Source organism: Neopelma chrysocephalum, unplaced genomic scaffold (assembly GCF_003984885.1).
Source record: "Neopelma chrysocephalum unplaced genomic scaffold, ASM398488v2 Primary Assembly neopelma1_96671, whole genome shotgun sequence".
NCBI classification, from domain to species: domain Eukaryota; kingdom Metazoa; phylum Chordata; class Aves; order Passeriformes; family Pipridae; genus Neopelma; species Neopelma chrysocephalum.
In genome coordinates this window covers 1,266,226-1,279,276 of record NW_020925316.1, presented here as the reverse complement: position 1 = coordinate 1,279,276, position 13,051 = coordinate 1,266,226, and the positions used below count along the sequence as shown (strand labels likewise).

Below are 13,051 nucleotides of genomic sequence, written 5' to 3'. Positions count from 1 at the left end.
GAGCTAAGGAGGAATGGTCAGCAAAGACTTAAAGAAGTTGAGATTACAGTAGGAAAGTAGATTTTTAAAGTGACTTCTCATTTCTACTGCTATTGCTTCTTTCATGGCAATAGGATTGCTGGGCAGTTTAAAGACAAGTGCTCTCCTGTCCCCGAGAAATTTTATTTTTTTCTTTGGTGGGGTGGAAATAACAACTGAAGTACTTTTACTGAAAACCTGCTTCAATCCAGAATCACTATTCTGATGGTCTTCACAAGCTGCTGTACTTGGATCACATAGAGGAAAGCAGAGAAGAGATATTTCCCACCTGGAACATTTGAGTTTTGACCCAAAATTTTTAATAGATATGCCATAATGTCTATACAGAAGCAAGTTGAATAACTCTGCCATTTCTTACTCCAATTTCTCATGCTTAGTGAGTAACATCTTCTGGACCGCAGAGCAATGACTACAAGTCTCCAACAGAAACTTTAGTAGGCAGAGGAGTTTCTCTTGGAATTGTCAGACAAGCCTGATATCTTGTTTGCCACTTTTTCTATCAGTATGTTATCAACATATCTGATCAAGTCACAGTCTTCTGTGTCTCTGTCTGCCCTATTCAGAAATAGAACATCTGATCCCAATATTTGGGACAGGAAGGCTTTGCAAAATTTCAGTTGGAATGAAAAAAATATGTGCTTTCCACATAGTCCTTTCACCCAGTTCTGACCTGGGATGGGACTGAGATTTGTTTTAACAAAAAGCCTAAAACCAGCTTTTCCTCATGGATAGGTAACACTGGGAGTTAATTTCAGCATGCAAACCTTTTCTTCTTAGGAGCACAGTCATTCAGTAGGCTCCTGGGCAGGGTTTTTTAGGAAGATTAAATTTAACGTCACTGAAGTGAAAATGGGGGGAGGATAAACATTATACTGAGTTTGTTAATTCTTCTGTGTGTTCCAAGCAGCATCACTCTCTGTGCTCAGTACCACTTGCTTAAAGTCAAAGCAGAGCAGCATCAGGCTTCTGCGCCCTACTACATCTCAGCGAGACAGCAGCTATGAACCTCCATCACTAACGAGTAAAGCTGCAGTCACTGGCCAGGGACTTTTCTGATGAATATTAAGTAAAACGAAACCTTTGCCTGAAGTTTTTCTTCAGGCCATTAGCACCAGATGGTTATGAATTCAGACCCGAGTGTTACAGGCCAAGCTCGTAATTACTTTTATACTTCATTTGGAGAAATACTAAACTTTGGGCCTATCCCCTGGCAGCAGTTACATTCTCATGGCTCCTGCTGAAGCCAGCACGTTAGATCCCAGAGTGGAATGCAGCCCTTGGTGTTTTTCTCATGCTGCTCAGGGTGGTGTTGGGATCCTGCCCACGTGATGACTCTGCTGCTCAGATCCTGCTCAGCTTAGTTAATACAAAGTGACTAACTACCAGCACTCAGTCATGCTGGCACATATGTCCTCCTCCTCCTAGCAGTACTAGCTGCTCTCCCAAGATCTGCTAGGATCTTCAAACCAGGAATAAAAAACGCACACTTCGAAAATGACAATAGCACAGGCAGCATGCAAAGCCACAGTGGGTGCCGTGGTTGGTCCAGCTTGTGCATGGCATCGCGCCTATGGAGAGGCCAGAAAGCTGCAATCCACTTCTCAAGGTCCTCCCACTAGCACTGATCACAGCACTTCCTTTAGTAGCCTAGCACGCTGCTGGCCCGAGAGTTGTCCGCCAGCATAGGGAAGGCAAAGGGCCAGGCCATTCAGTCTTAAAACACCAGATACAGGGATAAAAAATCCAGTAACAGCTGCTAAACATTCACATGTTTCTTGTGGGAAGTACTGCATGGAGGAATGGCTAAATAAAATTTGGCCTATAAGGAAATAAGGTGATTTCCAAAATGTTATTTCCAAAGTGTGGAGAAATTGAAACTGCTGCTATCCCTTGTGCCACCATGTTTACTTTCAGGACCTTCAGAACTGAAGTTACAGATTTAATTCCTTAACATTTCAAGTACTTACATTTGCATATTTTCAAAAAGTATTTTACTTAAAGTTTAGCTATTTAGCTTAAGTACTTAGCTGTAGATACTATTATTGCAATAACCGGGGGGTGGGGGGTTACATTATTTTATTTTTAAATGAGGCAAGGGCTGGACTCCCCAGGTCCCAGCAGTGACAGCTCATTGACATGCCTAGAGGCATATTTTCTAAAGGGAATTTTCTTAATGACTTTGGAAAACAGTATTAAAAATAATAGCATCAACTATTTCTCAGCCACATCACCCATGGGTGAATGATCAATGCACTGCCATTGTTGTCAGACTTAGGTGCTGTGGGAAAGCCAGGGTGGGTTGTGTAAGAGCAGCCAGTGTCACCTTCCACCCATGCAGAATAGGGTAAGACCCCAGGATGAGCTCAGAGTCCATTTTGGCAACTGCATCAGCAAGGAGATCTGTCCTGTGGTTAAATGGCAGAACCCAGCCCCCAAAACTCTGATTTCTATTTTTTTTCTCTCCACTGAATTACACAAAGAAAGAAAGAAGCAAAGGCAAGGAAGAAATACCAAATCTGATGATACAGCTGGTAGGAAGAGGTGGGTGAAAGGTAGGAAGAGGAAGAATCAGGGAATAGTAATAAATGTTTTTAAAATTCACATTATTTGGTGGGCTCAGGACATTGTTTTGTTCTCATTTTTTCCTCAGAGTGAAAATTCCCAACAGTCAGGTGACTTTTAGCTGCATTACTTGTACTCCTTTTCTGGATCCTCCTGAATGTGGATTTTGGCAGGACCTTTGCCTGTTTAGCCACATTGTCACTAGGTTAGCAACATTCAAATCAAGACCCCCAGGCTCTCAGCACTGGATTTACCCAAAGGCATGCCAAAAAGCAGTTAGGAAAGGCAGGCAAAGAGGGCTTTATTTATTTATTTATTTATTTATTTAAGTGGAAAATAAAACAGAGGAGCTGTAAATGAAATCCAGTCAGCTAAAAGCCAAGCCAGCATGTCAAATTTCACTCCCAAGCCCCTTAATAAACGTCCCTTCTTTTACAGCCTGGTAAATGATGTGCTGTGCACTGCAGGGCTTGCTAGGAGGTATCTGTACCGCGGCCAGCTGCTCTTGTTTCTGAGAATTGCATAACATCATCCAGTCCAAACAGTAGGGCTTTAATTCAGTCACAAAATTTTTATATCATGAAAAGATTAAAGCAGCACCCCCTTCCTCTGGCCCCTCTCTCCCCTGCCCCCACTTTGAATGGCTGACTCTTTCCAGGTGACTTTGTTTTCCCATTGCCTTTGACTGAGCTGTGTTTCATTTCCCGGGTTTGGGGCCTGATCCTGCAATCCTGCCAGATGCCTGCCCTCTGTCTGGATAAGGCCTGTTTTTTTGTTAAAGCAGATTGGATTGGGTCAGTCACAGACAGACAGTTGCCTAGGTGGCCTGGGACCATGCTGCTGCTTTTGAGAAAGTACAAAGTGATGCCCAGAGCATCAGGACCATTCAAACACTCGTTTTGGGGCGTGGGGTAGGTTGTATTTATACGAAGCCTACTGTGGCTTTGGTAAACTTCAACTTTCAGAGAACATGAGCAATACTTACTCAGGTACATGAATTAACCCCACCTGTAAACATTCACGTGTGTTCATGTCCAAGAATTTGTTGTTAGTCCTGGCACAGAGTAAAGCATCCCTGATAGTCCAAATCAAGATAAGACCACCAGGAGCTAAACTTGTGTTGGCAACCACCTGGCTACAGTAGGTGCACACTCCCTTCCCATCACAGCCCAAGCCTGCCCTTACCTGTCAGCCAGACCCACTTTGTCCATACTGCCAGATCTGATATCTCAGCCTGCTCCCCTTTCCCCAGTGTTTCTTTATATCATGAAAAATGGCCTTTTGGGTGACTGCAACCAGGTCTTATGTTTTGGGGTTTTTTTCCAGCTAAGCTGCAAAACACGGTGGATAAAGGCAAATTCTCTATGGAAAACACATTTTCCTCTGGTACAGCTGGTGCCATGTTGAGATCCCATGTGTCTACATTGCTGCAGGAATAAGCTATCTATTGTCTCAGAAACTTTCCTGGTAAAAATACCCTGGTAAAGACTTTGCACTGTGCAAAATTCATATGTAAGCACTTAGGAGCAAAAGTGCAAGCATTTTTTTGTTTGTGTTTGCCAGTGTTCCCATAGCTCTTTCATACTTTGAAGCATGAGAGATGGAAATAACTTCTCTACAGAGGATAATGTTCTCTGGGCTGGGACTTTGCTTACTAATCCATAAAAAATCATTTATGCTTGCCACCTATATGCTCTGAAGAACCATGAACTTGTGCCACTGTGATCACAGTCTTTTGCCAATGAAAAGTCCAGTTGTCTAAATCCCCATTCAGATTCATTCATCTCATATCCATTCACACTTCCTGACAAGTCTAAACTAGGCAGTCAAGGAGAGGTAACAAGTAGAGGGGCTACCATTTCCTTCCCACTGGTGAGAGATGAGGGAAAGTCTGACAAATACATTTTTAAGCACATAGAAAGCCAAGGCATTTGTGTTTTCTGCCATGAAATAACCTGTGTAAAATCAAAAAAATCCTTGAAATGCTAGGGCCAAGAACAGGCCACACACCATGTTCATGGATCAGAGGTCACAGAGACAGCCATGCCAAGCTATGCAGCAGCTAGTCACATTCCAAGAGCCAGGGCTGAACAAGCAAGGCACAGTCTCTGCAGCTGACATGACAGGACCAAATCCCAGCTTGGTGAACAAAGAAATTCTTCAGTAAGGATGGTTAACAGCTCCTCTCTCAGCAGCAGCAGCAGGCTCTGCACATGGCTTACCACTTCCAAAACTGACAGGTTAATAGTTAAATCCCAAGATAACCATGAGGTCAGTTTCACTTTGATCTCCAACTATTTCTTACCAAAAGGGCAATATTTATCTTTTCTGCAAGTCTACCAAGTAAACATGAAGAGGAGCAAAATGACTCAGGCAAAGCTGATGTGAGACACTTCCACTTATCTCTATCAAATTGCTTACCTATTTTTATTTAGTCCATGTCCAAACATGCTTATTGCTAGAGAACTATGTGTGTATCAGTTATCAAAAGAAAAAGAAATGTACAAATGCAATAGGAAATGCACACAACCACTGTATTATTTCTCAAGGAACAGCATGATTAGGTATGGGCCCAAAAAGAGCAAGCTGAGGAAGAGCTGTAAGCAAGCAGTACTTCATCACTCACTTGCCCCTCACCCTGTTATCATGGTTACCTGGGAGGATAACCTTCCAGTGCATCTGAAATATCCACATTTTGTACAAAATCTCAAAATTTCCAAGCTCTTCTGGCTCCTGATACATGATATGGTTGGCCTGATGCTTGTAGTAGTCCTTAATACATCATGCAGCACAGACCAGCCTGCACAGCAATACATAGGTACTCAACCTGGAGCCTGAGGCTGTGAGAGAGACAGCAGGGACAATTTAAGATCCGTGTGGAAGGGAAACAGAGCAAAGCACATCATCTCCATCCTGAAGCATATCCCTTCAGATTCAAAGCTCTAGTGTCTAAAATCAAAGAAGGTTTTTCTTAGCAAGGCAATAACTTTTCAAGGTAACTTCATGCTAGGATGAACTCCCAGATTTATGGATGGTGGGACAATTTGCATCAGCAGAAGGACTCATGTTAAACACAGCAGTCACTAACTTCTCAGCTGTGAAAGACTTTACATCGCATGTAGATGTCTCTGGAATCCTAAAAGGAGACATCTCAAATATGCAACGATATAATAACCAGGAGTAAAATGTAAGTTGATAGCTTATATCCTGTGTAACTATATAAAACCTGTTCTGTACAAGTGTTCATCTCTATATACAGAGCAAACACCAGATTCAAGGACAAGTGAGGATAGCATGTTCAAATTACTTCCCAAGGAAATGAACAAGGAAATTCTTTTCATGTCAGTACTGGTCTTATATATGTATTTCGTTTCTTTGAAGGAAAGACCCTTTTAAGCCTCCCCATGTCTCTTCTACAGTACAGAGACATATCGTGTGCCATTTAACTCTGACATTACCCATTACTGTATGTGAAATTAGAAAGGAAGTTCCCAGCCTCCTGAGTCAAGGAGCAATTCCTTTGCTTATTCCATTTGTGATCACAATCCACCATGACTGCTGCCAAGGCTACCAGTCTGTCTGGAGGTACTGAGATATCCACAGCTATACACAAGTCTCTCTCTCCCTCTCCCATTCTTAGGAATTGAGCAGGCCATTATGGGAATCTCTGGGATACCCAAAAATGAGATAAGTCTTGCAGTATCCTGACATCTGGTCTCCACCAAAGGCTAATAGCAGTGCCGTAAATCTAATTACATGCCATGTGAAAAGTACTTCCTTTCATCTGCTTTAAAGTGCTGCTAGCAGTACCTGCTAGGATGTTTCTTGTTTTGCGTGACAGCAATTATCCTGTTCCCTGCTCACCTTACCCATCAGGCATGCTTGATTTTCAATGCTGAAGACTCAGCTAGTCCCTCCTACCTTGGAGATCCATCTTTTTCCAAATTCTCAGCTCCCTGTCGGATATGCCCTTTTTGTGAGGGGCTAGCTGAGGCTGCAGTCACTTGAGGATAGTTGTCTCAGTTTGCTCTGGCCCCCTTTATCTGATAGCTACAGATACTCTTTATCCTCTACTGTCTTTGTTGCTGTGCGGAAAGCACATGCTTCTCAGCTAGCCAACAGTTTAAAACACAGAAGAATTTAATCTGCCATATTTATTTTTTTCTTAAAACCACAACTCATGCAATGATGTAATAACTTCATATATTTTTTAAGTGCTTTTCCAAACTCTTTGTTAGAGGTAAGAGTTTTTTGCAAGAAGAAATAGCAGGTTCAAATGCTTCTTAAAGAAGAATTGTGTGCTTATGCCTTGTCAGAAGTCTCATGCTCCCTGGAGGCCTGCACTGCAGCTCCTCAATGCAGGAGGCCACCCTGTGACAATTACTCAAAGACAGCGTGCACCTCCTGCCAGTGTCACAGCAGAGCAAGACTCAGGAGTAAATTGAATATCTCATGCTTGTTTGTTCATTTGCCGAAGGTCTGGGGCTGTTTTCTTTCTCCTGCAGCTTGCCCTGTTACCCTGTAATTAGGGATATGGTTGTATCTGCAGCATCTGAGATCCTTGGAACGACTATGGTGAATGCCGTAGGTAGGAGAAGATTTAATGAGATATTCTAGGCTTTCAGTTACACCCATGCCACCCTGCTGAGGCCAGTCAAATACCTTGGTGTAATTACAGGCAAGCTTGTTCTTTCCCTGTAATGATGCCTCTCCCAAAACCTCTTGCAATTTTTAACAGCAAACTGCAGCATTCACCACTTGCTGTTGTAGGACACAGCATTTGCTGTTGTAGGTACATACACGAGCATCAATGCAGATAGGGAAGACTATCCTGTCCCAGAGTTTCTTCCTCTATTCGCAACAGAGCCAAAGACTCTTCCTCAGTGTTGGCATCAGAATTTCCATGAGTAAATTTCACTCAATACTTAAATGAAGATCTATAAACTTCCTTGCCAGTCTGCTATTTGGCAATTCACCTCACCCAAAACATCCTACCTCAGAAGATGGCATAGATAAAAATTCTGATTTCACCTTGATATTTAATCTACAGGAAATGCGGCAAGAGTCATGGTCACAGTGCTGACAGACTGCTTTGGTGGTCTCTTGGTATCTCCCTTTCCTACATAGTCTACGCCAAGTACAGACAAGTTAACACAAAACTGTAAAAAGCATTCTGGATGGCACATCAGGAGTCAGCTTTTATTTGAAATAGAAACCGTCTCTGAATTGTGGGCCATCCAAATTGATAGATTACCTGCACTAAATACATACTTTCATTCCTGTTACTTGAATTTTGGTCTGACTTTCTCGTCTGTTGATTTATCTATGGTGCAAATTTGTCCCAAGACTACATAAGAGGTCCAAAAACCGGATGAAGGAAGCTAGTGCTTTACACTTTATGGGATAGTCAGTTAACTAAATACCAAAGGCATTGCTTTCTATTGTCAACCTCACTGCTGTCTCCTCACTAACACAAGAGTTAGACAAAATTGTTTTTAAAAAATCAAAAATCTAAACTAATTCTGGCAGATCCTTCCGTCTGTAGGAATGATTCTCCGAGGAAAACCTTCCTATTTTTAAGGCTAAGGCGGTTCTCAGAAGTGGCTTATAGGGGAACATTTTTGTGGCCTGTGGCAGGGTATTATTTTAGTAGCTAGTAATAAGCAATAAAGTCTGGGCAGGAAAAGACTTCAATCTGTCAGAGTTGGAATGTAAAATCAAATATCTAAGTCAGGGGAGTGTGGGGAGCATTGCTTCTTACCCTTGTTTTAATTTGATTGCTTTGTGTGCTGTCACATAATAACACAGGATGAAATAGAACAGCTACACTTCAGCAAAAAGGTGAATGAAACTGACTGGATAAAGGAAGGATCACTAGCCCCAGCTGACCCCATTCTAATTGTTAGAAATTGCAGAGAAGATTTGATCCAAAAATCTTGGTAAATCCATGAAGAATCCAGTTCGTTTCTTGTTAAACATGCTGGATCTTCCAGCACTTATCCTGGTTAATTTGTTTATTTGTTTCCTTACAGATTTATAATTGCTAATTTCTAGACATGTCTCTGTAGAGTGGCGGCTTCAAAATTAAACCTTATCACACTGTATAGTCCAAAACTCCTGAATTCCACAATTCTCTGGTGCCACAGGCTGAAGATCGAGCTCAGTTTCACGCAAGTCACAAGATGGAGGTTCATCTAACTCTGTACACAACCAACAGGACTATCTGTGTACCCTTTCCTTTAACATTACGGTTCATGTATTTATTCCTTTTTTCTTTATTTTTCAACATTAAAAATGCATCACTGGGCAAACTGGGAAGTCAAAGGTTTCACTAGCTGCGTACAACACCTAAAAAGGCACAACAGGAAGGTTGTTCTTCATCCTTAGGGAAAGAAAAACCTACTGCACACAAAGTCCCAGTGGACTACTCACACTTTCTTTCTGCATCAAGGGACTGCCACACACATGCTTCTGTTGGATTGGAAGGACACCTCTCGGAAGAACATTCTGCCTTCAATTCTGTTAGTGCCCAATCCATCACAACCCTTTGTGCATTTCAATGACAATAACTCCATCAGTTTCCAGAAAATGGTCTTTTCGTAGCTGAAGCTAGAAATAAGGCTAAGGATGAAATGTGTGGCTCATGGCTTTATGCCTCATTTTTTAACAGTTGTTACATCTAAATGGTAAGAAATTCATGATCAATTTTTCAATTTCCTTTGTGACTTTTTTATTTTGAAGAATGAAGAACATATAAGAGAGGAGCCCATTCTACTAATTCACAAGATGGCACTTTCCTTCTCCCAAGGAGAAAAGGAAACATTCTCCAAAACAAAGCAAAAAATAGAGCACATGTCAGGCAATGAAGCCTGTAAATCATCACAAAATGTAGTGATTTATGCTTGTTCATCAGTAGATACTTCCTATTTGATGCAGGAATGACATATACTTTGAATACTGGTTATAAGCACAACATCTGGAAAAGATAGCAAGAGATTAAAGCAAAACTATTCAGTGGAATTTATTTCCCATATTAAGGGAAAAAAAATACCAGGCAGCTTGTCTCTGTGTCTGAGTGACAGGCATGCTCAAAGCTGGAATGTTCCCATGCCTCTCACCAGGAAAGAGCTCACGGCTTTGAATTTAGTCTTTTAATATCACATAATTCATACACAATGCATATAAAGAACATCATTGTGATACATTTCAAGACCACAGAGGGTGTACAGTTTAAGGCAGAAGGCCCAGAAGCTGAACCTGAGGAGCTCGTGCACAGCTTTTATGAAACCGGTCCTATTAGTGGACTGTATCAATGTCACTGGAAATACCAATGAAAACCAAAATTCCTCCTGTTCTAGAGCCTATGCATGAAGGAAAAAACAGACAAAGGTCTTGCAAACACTACAGATTTCAAATGCTCAGACAAGGTCTAAAAAATACATTCTTGGCACAGCTGAAAAGTCTTTACCCTGCCCCGAATTTTCACTGACATCAATGGGAATTTCTGCACTTGAGGACAACTCTCAACACAACTCTTAACAAGGCAATAGCTGCTCTCATATTTATTTCTAAAGGAGTGATCTTCAGGTGAAACTGGATGGAACATCTTAGCCATCTCAGCCAACATCTTGTAAATAAACTTCAGCTTCAGACATCTGTGTCTGAAGGTAAGCCAGGTAAGCCAGCAAATGCTTCTATTCTACTGTAGTCCTGAATCTTGGATTCATCCAGGAATCCTTCAGCCAGAGATTCATTTTGGGCATCAGTACAGCAACCAACAGGAAATTTTTAGAAATCCTTTGGCAATGTACTATTTCATTGAGTATATAAATGCTCTTCTACGGTTTGCAGAAGTGTACATTATCAAAACTGATAAAGTAGTGATTAAACATCTAGTTAGCAAAATCCTTAAGGTAATAGAAAATTAATACAAAACTGCAGGTCAGAAATGTGGCGTCAGGAAATTAAAAACACATTTCCTGGTAAACAGCCAAGATTACAATATCGTTCCTTTATCTCAGTGCATATATTACCTTTTGTAGACCTCTCTGGATGTACATTAGCAAGAACAAGTCACATTCACACACTAATTTTAACTGACCCAGCAGACTGATCATTGCTTATTTGTTTCACTTTGCATAGTGTGGAGTAAGGCTTGTTTCTGCCTATTGCACTTCTGCTTCATGCAAGTACTTTTACTAGTCCTTTTTTTCATAATTTGAGTGGGTTGTAACTAAAGGAATCAAATGGGGAAAAGACAACCCAATACAATTATACAGCTTCTGCAGAGCTGAAAACCAGAACACTAGTGGAGAAGCACTTCATAGTGACTTCTTTCTCTCTTCCACTCTTAAATCCAACTCTCTCTCTCATTGCCTTCCCTTTCATCTCACCCCTTTATCCAAAACCCACTGCTGTGTGCTTATGTAGGAGGTCAGGAATTAGCAAACAAATTTCCATGCCAAATGTGTAATTTACAAATAAAACTTTGTAAGCTTTTAGGTTTTGCAAACTCTCTGACTGTTGTCATTCCTTTCAATGAGGATCTATGAATCTTGGGTGCTCCCTTCCTCTTAAGGGTGCGACACCACACAGGACTGATGCTGGACCAGTTAAAACAAAAGCTCACAACAGAAATCAGATTCTGCATGATCTAGATTTAGCTAGGTATAAATATTTGCACTGCTCTTTGAATGAGCACTAGCCTTGGAATTAAATATTCATAGTTATCAGCCATGCTTAGTCATTTTATTTTAATATTAAACCACACTGTGCAGAGTGGTGGCTCCAGTGAATACTAGCACCAAGATTTAAGGAAAAATATTGTAGTATTATTAGAGAAGCAATTTTCACAAGTTTTGTGAACACAGTGTATGCTCAAACACTAGTACTGGAGTGTAGTTTTCCTGCTTTGAGTAATTTTAGTATATTATTTACTTGGAGTTATTTTAAAATGCTGCTACTAAGGGGGTAGGAGAGACAGGAGGAGAGGGATACTAAAAGTAATAATAAAAGAGTTATGTGAGGGTGATGTGCGTGTGTGTGTGTACCTGCATGTGTACACAGGTATATGCATACATATGTATGCACGCTAAAGATCCATGAGAATTAATCTGAAGTACCATGAGAGGAAGGAATTTGAATACACAGCAAGCTGCAGTCAGATATAATAGCTTTGGATTTGGGAAGCTAAAAACGTAAACCAAGCATACATCAGTCTAGTTTGGGTGAGAGCCTGAAATTAGATATATTATATAGGTGTTCTACCAGAGAAATAAAGGTAAACCTGAAGAACAGCATTTCTTTGTTCACCCAACACACGCAGGGAATATGAGGGCATAGCTTGTATGGGAGCACTGAGTTCCCATTGATTAATTAGGAATTAATCTTCCTCATTTTAAAAAGAGCATTCATATGCTCTCCTTTTCAAGTAGAATATTAGTGTATTATTTTACCGTTCCTTGAATGAACAGGCCACTGCATAATTCTGGAGATGGGGACAAAACAAGATATCTACCTTAGCAGCCTGGATTTTTGGTGCAATTCCAGCCTGCTTTTAGGTTCCCTGACTGGCTTTGGTAGGTCTGGAGCAATAAAATCTCAGTGCCTGAGGCCCAGGGAGGGCTGTTTGTGTGCATGGCACCAAGTACTTGCCATTTACAGTTTAACCCTTGATAAGCCTCTGCCCATTGCCTCAGTGACAGGGGCAAAAACCGAAGCTGTTCACCTCAAGATCCAACCGTTTTCATTTTGCCTCATCACTTTTAGCCTGGGAGAAGCATAGCTCTGAATCTAGACTAAGAATAGCTACCTTCTGTATTTAAAGCTATTTAAGGAATTTCTGACACACTCGAAATCTGTATGTATAAATATTAAAAAGAGAAGGGGAAAAAAATCCACCTGAAAAAATAATGCATGTTTTAGGGAAACAGCAGACCTACAGTAATTTGTAGTTGGATCTAATATACCTGATCCTGCTCCCAGGTGTCAATGGTCCTCTTAGAAATGAGGTTGCACCCAGGCCAAATGTAACCCACAACAATCTTTTGAAGCTTACTAGGCAAATGGAAACCCTTCTGCACTTTCTAGAGTATGGTCATTCTGAATCAGAAATAAAAATTAGTTCACATACTGAATCAGTCATTCCTCCACCCACTCTACAAACCCCTGCAAAACCCTAATTCTCTTACAGGGTTCAGGAAGATAGAATGCCTTGTTGCCTATGTTTGGGTTCCCCTACAGTCCACAGATCTCAGCACTCTAAAACTGTTGATGATTTATACCACAAAGCAAATATCTTCTCTACATAAGAGATGGACACTGAGAGCATAAAAACCGGAAACTGAAAAATCAATCTGGTGTTCAGTTTAGTGTGCAGAAAATGTTCAAGTCCACAATGAGGAAAGCTCTCCCTCTCCCTCTCCCTCTCCCTCTCCCTCTCCTCTCCTTT

At 41.1% G+C, this 13,051-nt stretch overlaps 1 protein-coding gene across 1 annotated transcript in view; it reads right to left on the bottom strand.

Moving 5' to 3' along the window:
• Positions 1 to 13,051, bottom strand: part of MUSK (muscle associated receptor tyrosine kinase) — a 53,929-nt gene that overhangs the window by 30,731 nt on the left and 10,147 nt on the right. The gene's annotated exons all lie outside the window — the stretch shown is intronic.